Source organism: Somniosus microcephalus, chromosome 6 (assembly GCF_052327205.1).
Source record: "Somniosus microcephalus isolate GS21.2 chromosome 6, FLI_Smic_1.0, whole genome shotgun sequence".
Classification (NCBI taxonomy): domain Eukaryota; kingdom Metazoa; phylum Chordata; class Chondrichthyes; order Squaliformes; family Somniosidae; genus Somniosus; species Somniosus microcephalus.
The window spans coordinates 259,075,252-259,093,377 of record NC_140992.1 but is presented as its reverse complement, the minus strand read 5'-3'; the positions used below and the strand labels follow the sequence as shown (position 1 = coordinate 259,093,377).

General features: G+C 41.7%; 1 long non-coding RNA gene across 1 annotated transcript in view; it reads left to right on the top strand.

Moving 5' to 3' along the window:
- LOC147116691 (uncharacterized) overlaps nt 1-17,782 on the top strand; it is a 93,015-nt gene extending 75,233 nt beyond the window's left edge. Inside the window, exon 2 of the long non-coding RNA XR_015078617.1 lies at nt 17,389-17,782. This is a non-coding gene — a long non-coding RNA (uncharacterized LOC147116691). The remainder of the gene's footprint in view (nt 1-17,388) is intronic.
- Nucleotides 17,783-18,126: the final 344 nt, after the last annotated feature.

Below are 18,126 nucleotides of genomic sequence, written 5' to 3'. Positions count from 1 at the left end.
AGTTGCGGCTGCCACTGGCGAGGCGGCCGCAACTGAATTTCGGCTTGGGGCCGGGTTACCACGGCAACCGGGACGCTGCGCACACCGATGACGTCATCGGTGCCGGCGCAGCGCTCCCGGTCTACCGCCGCGGAAGGGCCCCAGGCAATTTAGGAACCGGCACCAATTGCAGCGCTAGGCCCTCTAGCGCCGCAAAATCGGTGCTAAGGGCACTGAATTTCTAGGCCATCATATTTAAAATTAATTAAAATGACATTTAATTAAATATTATAAACAAAAATTTAATTTTTGGAAAAGAAAATTGGCCCAGATATTCCGGTCAGAGGCCTCCTGCGGGCGGAAGACTGCAATCTGGAAAAATCTGCGCCCTTACCGGAGGGCTCCCTGGAAGCAAACCATTCCGGTGCTGGGCCTCTCCAAACTCCATGGCCTAGAAATTCGGTTTTGGCGCAGCGAGGGCTTTAGCGCCGGAAGTTAGTGCCGGCGCTAAGTCCCCCTGCGCGCGCCAAAAATTCAGTAGCGCCGCGCCCAAACGGCTGCCGGCGCTACTGAGGGGTCTCATCGCCTCAAAACTGGCGCCACGCGCCGCATTGCGGCGCTATTCCGGCGCTGCGGCGCCCGCTGCGGTGCGGCAGGCTCGGGAAGTGCAGGCCTCCTCCTTCCGTTAAGGAGGAGCTGCCTGCACCCGGCCGCGGCCCGCGATAATCTTTTTAAAAATGAGCCCGGCACCTCGGACAAGTGCCGGGCTTGCTTCTGTTCCGGGGGGGGGGCGGGGGGAAGTCCGGGGAGGGAGCTGCGGCCAGGCGGCCGGTGGGAAAGCGGCCGGCCGCCGCGGGGCCTTTAATGCGCCGGCGCAAAGTTCTGTAAGGCACCTCTGCCAGAACGTTGCTTGCGGCTGCCACGGGCGAGGCGGCCGCAACTCAATTTCCGAGTTCGGGCGGGTTACCATGGCAACCGGGACGCTGCGCACACCGATGACGTCATCGGTGCCGGCGCAGCGCTACCGGCCTAACGCCGATTTAGGGCCCCTGTCAATTTCTAAACTGGCCATAACTTCGGCGCTAGGCCCTCTAGCGCCTCAAAAGCGGCGCTTAGGCCAGTGAATTTCTAGGCCCAAGTGTGCAGGGCCCACGTATCCCAGAGGCACAGGTGGTTCGCAGCATCCCTGGGATCACGTGGGCCATGGGGAGCCAATCAAAGAAGGGAATCTCCCTTCATACATTTGACAGGAAGACCTGTCAAATATATGAATGGAGATCACCCCCAAAACATAGTAAAACTTTAAATAATTTTTTTTTTAAACATCACATTTTTAAAATGACTTGAAATTACCATAAATTAACTATTTTAAACAAAAATTTAAATTTTTGAAAAGAATAATTAAAGTTTTTTCGGGGGCTAAAAATAAACTTACCTTTTTTAAAAGTATTTTTCAATGAAAAATCAGTAAAAAAATTTTGTTACTTTTTTCAACTCTTATCCTGGTAAAAGCAGGCCTTACACCTGCTTTTACCAGGTGCAAGAATTGTAAGGGTTTTCTGCGGGCAGAGGGTCTCCAAAAAGCAGAACTCACCGCCCGCAGAGGCCCTTCTCCCGGGCAGCCGGAGGATCTGTCGAGAGCTTTCTTGACAGATCGGAAATGCCGGTTTCCAGCGCATGCGCAGTGCATGCCTGGAACCAGCATTTCCGATGCCCCAGCGTGTACACACCCATAGGGATGGGAAAATCCGGCCCATTAAATGTTTTTACGGGGCTAAAAATAAACTTAGCTTTTTTAAGAATATTTTTCATTTATAAATTAGTGATCAAATTTTATTTTTCTATTTTTTTAAACTCTTATGCTGGTAAAAGCAGACCTTGCACAAGCTTTTACCAGGCGTAAGAATTTGACAGGCTTTCAGTGGGCGGAACTTGTGCAAAAAGTGCAACTCTCCACCCACGGAGGCCCATCTCCTGGACATGCGTGCGATCTGATAAGAAGACTCTTGAGAGATCGCAAGTGCCGGGTTTTCACGCATGTCTAAACCTGGCACTTGCGCGGCCCCTACGGGTGCATACACACCTCGTACGCACCCGCGGGGGGTGGCAAAATTTGGCCTAATGTGTTTACTAAATAGTTTGCCATTGGTAAGTTTCACAATAACTACCTGCTGTAGCTTTTATTCAAATTGATTTTCATCTTTTGTACCATTGGAGCTCAAAGCTAGAGTAGATGATTAAATGCCGGCTTTGTTAGTATGGACTAATCTGATCTTAAACTGTTAACATCAAAGGAGAGCTTGGTTTCCTGCCTCTTTTGCATGCGACCAGGGGACTCTGTCATCCTCTCAATTCAAGGATTGTAATTAATTCAAAAATCCATGTTGAAGCTATTGTTCTATTGAGTTTGTGCCCAGGATATTTTAAGAAGTGTGATGCCACTGCCAAAGATTTCTGTCTAGAGAACGTTCATGTATGTATACAATAATAATCATCATCTTCTACAGTAACAAGTGCAAATCTGCATTTTTTTTGCAGACTTCCCTCACAGAATCAATCACTGCCTACATCGAACTCAATGATGCAGATAATATATGGGTGAAACTTTGTTCACAAATATCAAAAAATATTTCACAGTGATGAATATGCACGTTGCACTGAAATATTTCCAAAGGGTTTGCAGGAATGACTCATAGCCTGTTATAGTTATTGCTTACCAGAGGTCACATTTACAATTAAGTTAACTGCTGCTGCCAGATTTTTCAGTTACTATTTAATATATACTTGAGAAAAAGTATTCTTTCTGTAAGTGGGTCACATCACACAACAACTTTTTTTTAAATACCGCCTTTAACATCGCAAAACTTCCTAAGGCGTTTTACAGAAGTGTAATCAGACAAAATTGGACAAAGAGCCAGAGAAAGAGATATTAGGAAGGAGGTGATTAAAAATTTGGTCAAAGAGGAAGGTTTTAAACAGGGTCTTAAAAGGGAGGAGAGGGAGGTGGAGAGCTGGAGGTTTAGGGAGGAATTCCAGAGCACAGGGCCTTGACAGCTGAAGACATGGCCGCAAAGAGTGAGGAGAAAGAACAAGGGTGCGCAAGAGACGAGAATTGGAGGAACGCTGAGTTCTGGGGATTTGTAGGGCTGAAGAAGGTTACAGAGATAGGAAGGGGCAAGATCATGAAGGGATTTAAACATGAGGAAAATAATTTTAAGTTGGAGGCGTTGCGTGCCTTGCACCCAATGTAGGTCACCAGGGACAGGGATTATGGGTCAGCAGAACATGGTTTGGGATAGGATATGGACAGCAGAGCTTTGCATGAGTGGAATGTGGTGGATGAGAGGCTGACAATTGAAATCGTCAAGTCTGGAGGTGATAAAAACATGGATAAAGGTTTCATCAGCAGATAGGCTGAGGCAGGGGCAGAGGCAGGCAATGTTACAGAAGTTGAAGTAGGCAGTCTTTTTGAAGGAGAACATATGGAGCCAGAAGCTTAGGTTTGGGTCGTATAGGATGCTAAGATTGTGAATAGTCTGGTACAGTGGCCAGGCAGGGGGATGGAATCGGTGGCAAGGGTAGATTGTTTGCAGCAGGGGCTGAAGACGATGGCTTCAGTCTTCCCAATGTTTAACTGGAGGAAATTTCAGCTCATCCGCGACTGAATTTTGGCAAACATTCTGATAACAGAGGCAGTGGAGGGGTTGAGAGGTGGTGAAGGGGTGGAGCTTACACGATGTTGCCAAGGTTCAGCATGTAGATCAGGAAGTAGAGGGACCAAGCATGGCTGCTTGGGGGACTCAAGTGGTAACCGTGTGTGGGTGCGAAGAGAAGCTATTTTTGAAGGTGCTCTGGCTCCGACTTGACAGTAACCAAGTGGAGGCAGTACTGAGCATTGAGCTAAACATGGAGGAGAGCCGTTAGAGGAGGATGGCATGATTGATTGCGTCAAAGTCTGCAGAGAGCTAATGGAGGATGAGAATGGATAATGTACCATGGTGATAGTCAAAGGATATATAATTTGTGACTTTGGTTCGAGCTGTTTCAATGCTGTAGCGGGGCAGAAACCTGATTGGAGAGATTCAAATGTAGAGTTGCAGAAAGGATGGGCACAGATTTGGGAGGTAACAATACGTTCAATTAGTTTGGAGATGAAAGGGAGGTTGGAGATGAGGCGATAGTTTGCAACAACAGAGGAGCTGAGGTGGATTTTTTGAGGGGTGAGGTGAAGTTTCCGGTTTTGAACGGGAGTCAGACAGCACCTGAGGAGAGAGAACCATTTACATTCAAAGCTAGCATAGGGGCCAGGAAGCGAAATTGGGTGGTGAGAAATTTATGGGAATGGGGTCAATGGATCAGGAGATGGGTCTCATGGACAAGATGAGCTCATAGAGTGTGACATAAGAAAACTACTAGGCACTTGGTCTGAGTATTAAACAAGGCTTTAATCAACTGTTTTTCAACATGGAGATCTAGTTGTCCTTTACTAGTTCATGTTAAAGAATGTCCTGAGCAAGCTGGGCCCATGCCCGAGTATTTATACTCTCCCTGGACAGCGCCACCAGCAGGCCGCCTAGTATTACTTCATAAGTAATTTCCACATGAATGACAAGATTCATGTCAGAGGGCATGAGGGGACAGAAACTATAGAAAGCACAGGTTTGGGTCTGTGGTAGCCTTGGAAGAGGTTTGGCTTGATGGGCAAGAGGAAGGAGCAGGAAGCTGTAGAGACAGCTGAAATATGGTCACAATCTTAGTGCCAAAGACGTCCATGAGCTCCTTGCACTTGCTGTTGGGGGTGAGGGGAGAAGGGGCAAGAGCGAGGGGTTTAAGGAGATGGTTGGCAGTGGAGAAAAGAAGCCAGGGGTTATCTTTGTTCCTCATGCTGAATCTGGAGTAGTGAGTGGTTTTGGCAGTGGACAAGAGGACCAGTAATGCTTGATGTGGTCCAGCCAGATCTGGTGATGCATGGCTAAACAGCTGTGCTCCATAGACTAGAGGGAGTAAAAGTGGGGGCCATGCCAGAGGTAATGAGCAAGATGGGGCAGAGCAAAGATTTTATTGGGATAAGGACATTGACGGAGAGAGAATGGTTGAGCTGATTGACAGCTGCAGAAATATTGTGGCAAATGGGTTTGGGCGAGTTTCAGTAAGTGGCAAGGTGTCGCCACCCATGAGCCATATTTCCATCAAAGCAAGGATGTCAATGCAATTGCCCACAATAAAATTCTGATGGAAAGGGTCTTGTTCGCGAGTGAATGGACATTCTGGATGGAATTGCAGAAAGGGTGGCAATTGTTGATCCACTGGCAGAGTCTGATGGGGTAGTAGGACGGGCAGGTGGGTGGTGAGATTAGACTCAGCAGACATGCTGGCCAGGAAGATTAGTGAGAGATGAGCATGGGGCAGTTGGGGTTGCCTACAGTCTACAGTAAATAACACGAAAGACGGATCACAGGGTTTCAGTGGAACATACCTGAACTCTCAGTACAATTTGCAATGGGCGAAAAAGGCAAATAGGATGTAAAGCAGAGGGTATAGAGCACAAGTTCCAGGAGGTGATAGCTACCTTCCATAAAGCACTGGTCAACCCCACCTTAACTATTGTGTACGATTCTGGGCATAGTACAACAGGGGGGAAATACTGGCCTCATAGGCAGTACAAAGAAGGACATCTAATTTAATCTAGGGGACTGTGCCACTGACCTATACATTCAATTAGTTTGGAGGGAGGTTGGAGATGAAGCGATAGTTTGCAAGAACAGAGGAGCTGAGGTAGATTTTTTGAGGGGTGAGGTGAAGTTTCCGGTTTTGAACGGGAGTCAGACAGCACCTGAGGAGAGAGAAACATTTACATTCAAAGCTAGCATAGGGGCCTATAAGGAAATACTAAGGGTACTGTGAATATTCACATTGGGGGAAAAATGCATAGCAGTGACTTGCCTGAGGTATTTTAAGATCTTGAAGGGAATAGTTCAATTGGATCCCAGAGCAACATTCAATTGCAACAACACACGCTGTAGGAAAAGGGTTCATGAAAAAAGGTGAAGACACAGTTAACATATTATTAAGTTCTTCAAACAGGATGATATACATGTGGAATAGCTTACTTGGTGAGACAGTGTTAAGCCGAATATGTTAAAAACTTTAAAAGGTGATAATAACTTTTTGGCAGGGTAACTTTAAACAGATTTTTTTTAACTAGTTTTTCAAGAAATTGTTTAATATTTTTGGCTGCAACCATTTATTTAGTATGCATAAATTTTTTTAATCAATTCACAAGTGCTGTGACGACTACCACTCCGATATAAGATCCCTTACTGACTAATAATATACTTAGATTATTCAACTGCGATGATTACATGCCTCTGTGTGAACATTTCAAACTGAACTGGTGTAACTAAACAGTATAAATGTAAACCTGGAAATTACTGCTGACATTAAGCAGGCGAAACAAGCTTGTATTTTTCAACTGACTATTTTAACACAGGGGTAGTAATGTCTCCACTAAAATCGGAGACAAAACAAGCCCCTTAAGGTTTGTCCATTGATATGGCCAGCAGTAATTTCTGGCCATTAAGGTCTGTTCATCCACCGACTTACCGGATTTGAAGGTGCTTTTGTAAAACGGGAGACTTGTGTGGAGTACAAACGCCAGCACAGACCAGTTGGGTCGAATGGCCTGTTTCTGCGCTGTGTCTTCTATGTAACAAACAAGGCAGCGACTATCCAACAGCTCGCTGGCAATGTTTTTGTTGCTACTGGTAAGGATCGTTCAAGAATAAATTTGCCACGAACTGACAATACAGCACAGAATGGAGATTAACGGAGACCCGGACACGTTGGGTGGTGCGTTTGCCACCTGTGTTTAAAACGTATTTTAAGCGGGTAGGTCAGTTTCATTTCCCAAAGGTGGAAATGCAGAACACAAATCATCAGGTGGTGTCACTAGCACCAGTTGTGTGGACAGGGAGGTGGCGCTTGAATGCGGAATTTCTGCTTGGCAGAACGTTACTTTCGTAAATCTATTTTGCGGTGAATGCACCGGGAGTGGCTGGTTTTAAAAGTTGTTCACATTATAAACGGATTTTTTTCCCCCGGTAGAGTATTTGAAATAGGACCAGAGTGCTGATGGTAGCATTCCACAGAAATATTGATCATCAAAGCGAATGCTCAAAGAATTGGCTCGACATATTTTAAATGGGGAAAGAAACAAGATATTTGGGCGATTTTTAAGAGAGGATATTAATGAGACCTGAATCTGCCAAGCCGGCATCATTCCCAGCGGACACATCAGCCTTCAGGTGTTTGCCGCCTCTGGGATGGTTGAGGTGGGGCCATTGCAGCGGCTCTTCCCCCGCAAGCACAGTCCCCTGAAAGGATGACTTGTGTCGGGAGAGAAGTTATAACTGATACTAAAATTTGCATCTATTTCCCCTGAACGCTCACCTTGCCTCTGCCAGGAGAGAAGACATAACTGACAAAAACACTTTGCATGTATTCCCCCTGAACATTTACCTCGCCTCTACCAACTTGCAGGAAATATGTCCCATCGCCAGCACTGGCACCATTCACATTCGGTCACACAAGTCTACAGCTACTGCATGGTGTTTTTTTTATTCGTTCCTCCGATGTGGGCGTCGCTGGCAAGACCAACATTTATTGCCCATCCCTAATTGCCCTCGAGAAGGTGGTGGTGAGCCACCTTGAACCGTTGCAGTCCGTGCGGTGAAGGTACTTCCACAGTGCTGTTAGGGAGGGAGTTCCAGGATTTTGACCCAGCGACGATGAAGGAACGGCGAAATATTTCCAAGATAGGATAGTGTGTGACTTGGAGAGGAACTTGGAGGTGGTGGTGTTCCCATGCGCCTGCTGCCCTTGTCCTTCAAGGTGATAGGGGTCGCGGGTTTGGGAGGTACTGCAGAAAAAGCATTGGCGAGTTGCTACAGTGCATCTTGTAGGTGGTAAACACTGCAGCCACGGTGCACCTGTGGTGGAGGGATTAAATGTTTAAAGGTGGTGGATGGGGTGCTGATCAAGTGGGCTGCTTTTTACTCCAATGGTGGTTAAATCTGAATACTCGCTGCTTACAGTGGTAATTGGGAGTAGCCGGGCCTGGTTAGTTTTACTCTTGGGCCAGTTATGGACCTGTTACCCTGCTGCTTTTTGCATCTATGCAAAGCAAATTCAGTTGTGCATGGAAGCAAAATTGTCAGTATAACTCAGGGAGTCTCATGCCAGTGATCTGACTGGCGATCACATTAAAAGCAAGGGCCATCACCCGCCGCTTGAGCATCACAGTTGCTGCAGTATAACTGCAGGCCAGACTGGAGCTTTTTTTTAAGACATTTCATTTTGAATCCGTTTAAAGTTAGCAGAGAATAATGGCTTTTAACCATCACTGTGGAGCAAGGACACGTGCTTTTTCAGTTTAAAAAGTAGGCAGTCTTGTTTCTGGCAGGATGTCACAGAACAGAAAGCAGAGAGTAGCAGTAAAGTGGCAGAATCACTGCTGTTCACAGTTTACATTAATGATTTAGACTTTGGAATCTAAAACACAATTTCTAAATTTGCGGATGACACCAAATTGGGGGGATAGTCAATATTGAGGAGGACTGTAACAATTTACAGGAGGACATTAATAAATTTGCAGAATGTGCATATAATTGGCAAATGAAGTTCAACACAGATAAATGTGAGGTATTACATTTTGGTAGGAAGAAAAGGGAGGTCACTTATCACTCGGAGGGTGCGAGTCTAGGTGGGGTAGAGGAACAAAGGGATCTCGGAGTACAAATGCACAAATCACTAAAAGTTGCGCCACAGGTTAGCAAGGCCATAAAAAAGCAAACCAAGCACTAGGGTTTATTTCTAAGGGATAGAATTGAAAAGTAGGGAAGTTATATTAAACCTATATGGAACCTTGGCTAGACCACACTTAGAGTGCTGCATACAGTTCTGGTCACCATATTATAAAGAGGATATAGAGGCACTGGAGAGGGTGCAGAGAAGATTTACAAGGATGATATCAAAAATGCGAGGGAATACATATCAGGAAAGGATGAACAGGCTGGGTCTCTTTTATCTTGAAAAAAGAAAGCTGAGGGGTGACCTAATAGAGGTCTTTAAAATTATAAAAGGTTTTGATAGAGTGGATACAGAGAGAGTGTTTCCACTTGTGGGGAAGAGCATAACTAGAGGCCATCAATATAAGATCGCCACCAAGAAATCCAATAGGGAATTCAGAAGAAACCTCTTTACCCAGAGAGTGGTGAGAATGTGGAACTCGCTGCCACAGGGAGTGGTTGAAGCGAATACTATAGATACATTTAAGGGGAAGCTAGATAAGCATATGAGGGAGGAGGGTTAGGCTGATAGATTTAAATGAGGAAAGACGGGAGGAGGCTGGAGTGGAGCATAAACGCCGGCATGGAGTGGTTGGGCCGAATGGCCTGTTTCTGTGCCGTACATCCGATGTAATCCTATGTATGTCACAGATTTAAACGTCGAACTGGAAAAGATTTTTTAAAACCATGGCGCGCTCCCTGACAATCAGTTCGTGAACTCTGCTCAGTGTTTTCATCTGCTCAGCGTGGGCATCTATCAATGCAAAACAGCTCATGTCATGTCTGCGAAATCCGACCAATTTGTGCATGCACACGTTTTATTGTAAAGCCCAGTCCAATGTTGACTGTTGAGAAAGTGGCCGCATAACACTGTTGTCATTAGGCTGGTGTCAGCAGAATCACTCGCAATCTGCAAGCACTGGTCGAAGACTTGTATATGTACCTGTACATGCAACTGGTCCCTTACTTAAAATTAGATGAATAGGTTTTACATCAAGGTAGCATCGTTTTCACGCTGTATCTGTTCAGAATCTGTAACATAACTTCAATTTAAAGCAACCGATCTGCATATGAAGAAGTTTATTCAGATGCAGTGTCAGAGCATTTCCTGGAGGCAGTCTCACACCGCTTCCCCTTCACATTGTCGACTGTATAAACCGCAACTGTGCGAAATCAATTTGTTAAACATTGAAGAGTTAAATTGCGTTATTTTTTAAATGTTAGCAACAAAACAGCAGAACGGCTAGCTCAGTATTGACGAGGATTCCACTTGCATTTGGATGCCAGTGACCAGATGCACATGTCACCTTGCACCCCCCTAAAAACATGCAGAAATGTCAAACCGGCACCTGCGGTATAACTACTGCAGTAGATTTCTTGTGTGGATAATCAACTTATTTCCATGTATCTCTTTAAAAAATAATAAATTCAGTTTGCAATCTGAATCCGATTTTCTTTAAAAATTACTGAAAAGCTGAGATAGAAAAATGCGCGTGTACTTACTTTTCAGTGTAAATGTGAATTGAGATTAATGCTGGTTGAAATCTGTGTTTAAAAATGTAAGTCATCTCGGTTTCTATGTAAATCAAACAAGGAGGGATTGTATTACTCCCATCACATTTATGGATTCTAAAATATCGATTTTTAGAATGATCCTCTGGAATGAGGACCCATGTTGGAGTGTTGATTGGCAATTGCAGTTATACTGCAGACAGTGTGAAGCCAGCGCCTCATGGGACTCCCCAGGAGATGTATTTTACTCTGCATGTTCACAGCGGTTGGCTTAAATTGTAATTATACCGCCAATCTCACTCATTTAAGTTATTTGTATAATTTCCCTACAATCTCATTAAATGTATCCCAAATCTCAGTGATTTTAAACCCGAAATTAAACACTATTTTGTGCTTGAATAAGCCGCTTACTTTATAACCAAATCTCGCTCCTGCCTGTATTTCAAGGTGTGGACCACTTAGAAACTTCAGAGTGCATAGCATGATCCAATAAGGTCCACCTACATTGGTTTTAACAGCTAATAGCTGAACATGTCGTGAGGTGAGGCTAAGGGGAGTCACTGAGATCCTGTCATCCAATCATTTCAGTAAAATTACTTTCATGCATTTAGCAACTTTGTCTTGCAGGCATCAAGAATCAAATCTAGGTTTATATCTTTATATTCGTGATTCCTTTAAGAAATATTTCGATTCATTAAAATATAGTAAATATATACATCATAGACATTAAAAGTGAAAGGATTTCTTATACTGATACGTGTAATGTATTTAATGTTATCAATGTTGCTGTTCGCCATCTAATCTCAATATGACAATTGCTCTGTGCAAATATTTGCCTCGATGTATATTCCACAACAAAATCGTATGTTGTTAATTCACAGTTTCTAAAGAAGATTTAAGAAGCACAAATATTGATCTGAATAACTTCCATTAAATATTGCAACCAGATGGACGGTCATTTCACAAATCGGAATTAGAATTATAGTTTACAACAAAGTATTTTATTCAGCACTGGTAAAAAAATAGATGTTCTCTGTCTTGTAAAGTGCACTCAATCAGGGCTAATTAGTTTTTTATTGCGGGTTTTAAAAATTGTCAGTTCAGACTCAGTGACAGACCTCTGCGATCTGAATTTAGATGTGATGAGATACAGAATGCACGTAGATCCTTATTGATTCTAATATATAGTTTTATGTAACACATTTTGAATCATTTTGAGAACGTCCCATTTTCACAGACGGCTTTAATGAAAGTGTTCCGTTTTGATACGGATATGCTGATAGTAAAACAAGGTATCATATAAAGTGGTACATTCTAGCTTTCTGTACATTTCTTGAGGAATCATTTCACATATACGTTTACAACCCAGAAGTGCCCAGGTGAAGTAAGATGACAATTTGTGGACATACCTACCAAGTTGTGATTAGTATCCTATTTCAGGCCAATTTATATTTCTAATATGTATCCTAATGTTCATTCTGTAATATAGCTAGTAATTTAAATATTCAACGGCAACACTGCCAACTTATTGACTAAGCCATTTAAGGAAGGCAAATGACGACGGTGAAAGTGAACAGATTTATAATTATTGGAAATAGTGTTCTAATCCATGGCAACCGTGCTGAAAGGAGGCTTTGAGGCTGGAAGCATAAAGTAGAGCTTTTTTTGCGAAAACTTCCTTTATATGTTTAGGATTAAAAGAAAATTATGACCAATGTCCCAAGGTCTTCCGAAAGTAATTATGAAATCAAAAATGACCACACAACGCAGCAGGGTCCATGTTTGGATAATGATATAAGGTGTCGAACCACCCACATGTCTGTAAAAAGAATCCGTTATTTCACCAGATTTTGCGGTGAGGCGCCATGGGTGGGAATAAAGTGATCTATTTTCATAGCCTGTTATTTACATTTTCCTGGAAACGTTAGTTATATTTTATTAGACATTGGTAGGCCTAGTTTGATTTGGAGATTAATTGAAATGGGGATAACATTGGACAAGCGTACCACTTGAACTTTGCAATAGACAAACCACAAAGGCCTGTGCACAAACGCTACATTCTCTATAATTCATCAATTTAAGCAGGCTGTGACTGAAAACGTCAAGTTTAAAAAAAACTTCAGGCTTCAAACTTTGTAACAGTTAAATGTCGGACTGATTAAAGAAGACTGGCAAGCATAAAAGTGGCATATGATTAAAATGAAAACGAGACAGCCGCCTTCCCTCAATTACAGGCTAGATTTGCTAATTCCTTCCCAAACTGCTTTCTGGGCTAAATGTAATCTAACACGCAAAATGTAACACAAAACGACTATTTTAATTCAATTTGAAAGTCGTAAAACATTGGAATATGAGAGCAAACAGTTCAACTCAGACGTTTTAACTATATTCTGTCTGGGGGGGGAAATGCATCTAGCCGCTACACTTTTTCTTCATAGGTTAGTTTCATTTTGGAAACATTAAGAATAAAATCTGAACACAACCATTGTATCAATTCTAGGGCTGTCTGATCCTGCTCAAGGTATTGTAACTGCCAATGAAAGGTGAAAATGTTGCCTTGGGAGTCAAGTGGCAATTTCATTTTCCTTGGTTATCATATTTAACATATCTAATGGATATAACTTGATTTCCACTGTTTCAATGTATATGATACACAAACCAATACATAGCCAACAAATTGAGGGGTGGGGAAACCATCATATTGATAAATCCAGCAGTTTTAAGTTTGTCGGCTTAAACCAACTGAGAAAAGGATGTGCATCATATACATTTGAAACCGTTGAAATCAAGTTTATATTAATTAGATATGGTAAGTATGACGATTAAGGAAATTAAATTGCCACTTGATTTCCCAAATCAACATTTTCACCTTCCTTGGGCAGTTACAATACCTTGAGCAGGATCACACAGCACTAGAATTGATGCAATGGTTGTGTTAAGGTTTGATTTTTGATGTTTCAAAATGAAACCAACCTATGAAGGGCAATTAAAGGAAAAGGTGTACTGGCTGGATAACATTTCTTTCCAAACAGAGTAGAGCGTAAACGTCTGAGTTGACGTATTTGTTTTCATATTCCAACTCTGAAAGAGTGGTCCAATGTTTTGGTTATTTAATTGGGGGGTTGTTGGACTCGCGATTTTCATGTAAAATCTTTATGTCGTTTGCTTCCAGTTCAATGACTTATTTTTCAATTTCTGCTAAATGTCAACCAGTGCGCACCGAAGCTGCAATATCTATTTCAGTATCAGTAAATGGACATCTAACGTATTATGAAATAATCCAGGATGCATTCTCGCATGTAAAATAGAGGATTGTGATGGTTTTTTATTCAGTAAAATGTGTAAATCAAAGCAGATTGTACAAATGCGAGACTTTTCTGCAGCTGCCTTTCCGTTTAAACATTTAAAGGGTTTAAACAACTTTGTTTTTATACAATGTTAGCACAGTCATGTTGTCGAAAGTATCTTTTTGTAGAGGCATCTGTATGTCTGACACATTGCTCTTGACTTCGCCCATATGTTCTGTAACTGGAAGCAATAGGTTAAATTATAGAAACACTTGAACGTGGTGAAAAGCTACTGAAAGCGTGCCCCAAGTATTTCAGGGAAATATTACAGTACATTTAAGGAGCCACCTACTGATTTTCCAAATAGCCAGATCTCCATACGAATGCGTTTATTTGCTGATACACTGTGATATGGTTTCCTTTGCTCGCTTGAATATTGAACTGCAGACGCAAAATGAACTGCCCTTTGATTAAATATTTTGAAATTCATTCAAAACTGTGAAACGATGCTGGAAATACAGAATAATGCGCTGAAGATTAATTCAGGAGCAAAGTTTTGTTATTAAGGCTCGCTGATTAGGCAATCCAGTTGTTCCTATTAAAAATAATCTTCTGGGAACGGAATCCTAGGCTAGTAGACTCGTCTCATTTAAGGGCGAGTTTCCAGCCAAGCCAGAAGAGGTTAAAGGGGAAAGGTCAGGTACTGGAGAAGTACACTGGCGCCCAGAACAGCAGTCCAGAGTTCTAAAATGCAGACAGCGTCCCCCCAGCCAATTTCCTTTAGTTTGACTAAATGGGTTGCCCAGTATCACTTCACCTCTCCCTTAATTGTGCTACAGTCGTTAAGAAAACACACTTCTGTTCATATTTTGCACACGAGGGATTGAAATAGATTGTTTGTTTAAGTTGTTACAATAGGTTATTCTCTTACAACCAGTCACATAGCTGTAACCGCTGTTGCATTTTGGATGGCCGTGTTTGATATGTCTATGTTGTTCCGTCCTCTTTATCTTAAATGAATAAAGGTGCATAGACTATCCAGTGTCACAAATATTATAATTCAACAGCATTATTCATTATTTAAACACGTCTTTTGTCACATGGTAACTGCATATTTGAAAAACAAGAAACACTGTTTAACAGCAAACAGACTATAATAAGCAAATTGAAAAGTGACATTTCAAAGCAAAATGATAGGAGGTAATTAATTACAAGAGTTCATACAAGGGACAATGCACGATTGTGTTGTCGATTACAGACACTGCAACTTTACACTGAATTTTACAGGTAAGCTATGCACGTTACTGTAACGTCTTATTCTTCTGAACAGTAATCAGAACATCTACAACTTTTCTTCACCACTCATAGTTTATGAGACTCGTATATTTTAGGCAGAGCGAGATGAGGTGGAAAATGGTCCATAAATTCTGACGTTGATTTACGCAGGAGTCCATTTGCAGACCATCCCGAGGAGCCCTTGCTAAGTCCTGATCTGCACCAGCTGGAACCTGCCATGCCAGGAAAACGCTGAGCAGAGTTCACTAACTGCAGACAGAGCTAAAGTAAACAGAGGTGGTCATTCACATCCAAGTTAGCAGCCTTTGGACAGATGATCGGGACCGGAGACCACACACCCGGACCACACAAGGACCAGACTGCCCCATTTGCACGCAAACGCGGAATACCCCTCCCACACTGGCGTATTGTTCCGCGCGGTCCTAATGCCTGGCTGTTAACTATATTGTACGGTAGTCTGTCGCATGATATGAAAACGCAACGGCAATCTTTATATGATGGTTTTTATATAATTATGTATTTCCTATAAGCGTAGGAAAAATAATAAAGTTTGATTATAGAATCGTTCCGAATTTTAATTTAGCAGTGCCTCACTATTTTTTTTTAGATTTGTATAGAAGTATGTAAGAAACTAAAAGGTCATTTTCTGTCCATTTACATTTTGGTTGATTTGCTTATGTAGGACATTTAGCTGGTTGCAATAATATATCTGCAGTCGGCCCTGGTTTTAATTCGGACAGAGTACACGCAGATCACGAGTACGACACGCAGATCATTGGGTTGGGAGGTGAGCAGCTTGGAAACTGGCTTGAAACTGAGCAGAAGGCCATTGAAGACGCGACGTAACAGCTGAGTCCGTACCTGGTCAGGGCGGCATGTTATTATTGTCTCTTAGCAATTAAGTAGACCAGGCACTGTAAATGGCGACACCCGCGTGTATTTTATATTTTATACGATGGAATTGAAATTTGCATTTAGCGTTGCAGTTCTGATCAATAAAAAACAAAATTGCTATACCTCGCAATACGTTTTGTAAAATATGCGACATCCTTTTTACACCTTTTAACATAAAAATGGAAAATTCAAAACATCAACATCGGTGTAATATATTTCTCAGATGTAATAGATCATTCTCAGCTGCATATCATGTTATGTTCCCTCACATGCTGTATAGTTAATTGCGGAACGCCTTGCTTAGCGACCCAGTTAAAATGTTTAGAATGTTACAGGCGTATTTTTAGGACTGAAGGGGAAGCCAACAAAACACTGGCACGGTGAACAAGAGCGCAAGGACAAGTCATTTTCAATCATTTCTCCTCAACCTGCTGCACACTACAAAGCATATTTGCTCCCATTGCATGTTTCAGACCTGCCCATATAGTCAGTAACGATTCAGAATGATTGCGAAGCATATACCATGATATAAAGTGTCATACATTATCTAATTCATTTTAACGTGATAAATTACTACATGGAATGTATAATTTCCGTAATATCAGATATAGCTGATCTGAGTAAATGCAATTAATCAAAAGTAACTGTTGAAAATTATTAAAAAGGATAACGTTATATGATTTAGCTGAATTGCATATTACATATTCTTTTGTAAATGTAATGTACTGGCCATCAGTAGCTATCACTCACGCAAACGGGTCATGCAGTAAAATTAATGATGTGCGTTTGCCAACTGTTTAGTCTCACGCCGGTAAATTCACGTCAGCCCACTCTCTGAAGGGTTCAACTTCACCAATTCAGAGTGGCTGTTTGCAATCAGAGGGCAACCATAAAAGCAAAGATAACGTTTTCCACACCGTGACAACTGTTGTGTTAACACCTATAATCGCGCATGAGGCCGAATGATTCACTGGAAATAGGCATTCTGAGATACTGTGATTTTGCTTCTAAAGCAATGAAGTAATATTTCCATAAATGTGTCATGATTAGTATTTCTACATTTAAATAATCTTACTGTGAAATACACTATGCAACTGTATTTAAGTTCGTGGCGTATTGATTTTAATATAAGTGTTACAGAATCAGTTGGCATTACACTTTAAAAAAATATTCTACCTTGAAATATACAGCATATTATAATTATATTTTTCTCCTAAAATGTTTTTCAACTTTTGTTACAGCAATCCCGCCAAATTGGTGCGAATTGTATGAAAATATTTCTGAATATATAAAGTGAGGAATGTGACTGTGATAAATATGTGTTTAGCGTTCATTGTGGTTTATTTCCTTGATCAAACGCCAGTGTTTATATATATGCGATCGTTGTCTGAACAGGATCACAAAGCATTTAGATCTTTTTGACAAAAAAATCTTATCAGTGGGATGCACAATGCGCCGTGTAGGTAACAGGAGATTGCGAATTTTAGAAATGAGGTACTTTCTGATAAGTTCAATTTGGAGGTCAGCTTGTTGTCAAAAAAAAAGGAATATGACCTAGATGTTTCTTTTTCCAGTGACTGGTTCGGGGTGTCTGGATCCCTGCTGAGATACATGAAGGTCATGCCCTCTCCGGCACTGAACCGCTCTGCCGACCACAGAACCTGCTCGGAGAGCATTCTAACTGTTCTGTTATGCAGGCCGGGATAATTCACAAGAAACAAGCAGAAGCTGAATATTCAAGTGAACAGGCAACTACGCCGACACTCACACCTCAAGGCATATCATTTACAGGTTACTGGTACATGTTTTGAGTGGAGTGTGGTGACCACACTCTAAACCAAAATATGGAGCATAATTGTGAGATTACCTTTGAAGAGTTTTACATTTCTAAAAGCTGCTGTGCCTTTCTTGTTGTTTTTTAAACTGTAGTCATACGTCAGGTTCTAAAATTAAAGCATATCAAAAATACATTAGAATGTCTACGTTTTGCCTTTCTCGTGATTTTTGTTTCAATCATGTCTTTTGTTATTTACCTTTAATTCCTATTGATTCAGTACTATTTACATTTGAAATTCGCTAGGTACATCTTTATTGGGCTAGTTTTGAATTGATTCGATTGATTCTTCATTGAAAAGCAAATAGTGGAAGTAAAAATGTGCCTCTTAAATGACAGATGTTGAATGTGTATAATATTAATTATCTACCTGTACATGCACATCCCGTAGACTTTTAAACTAGATGGTAATCCTTAATAATTTTGTTTTTATACTGTATTATATATTTTAATTAGAAACCCTTTTGAATTAATCATT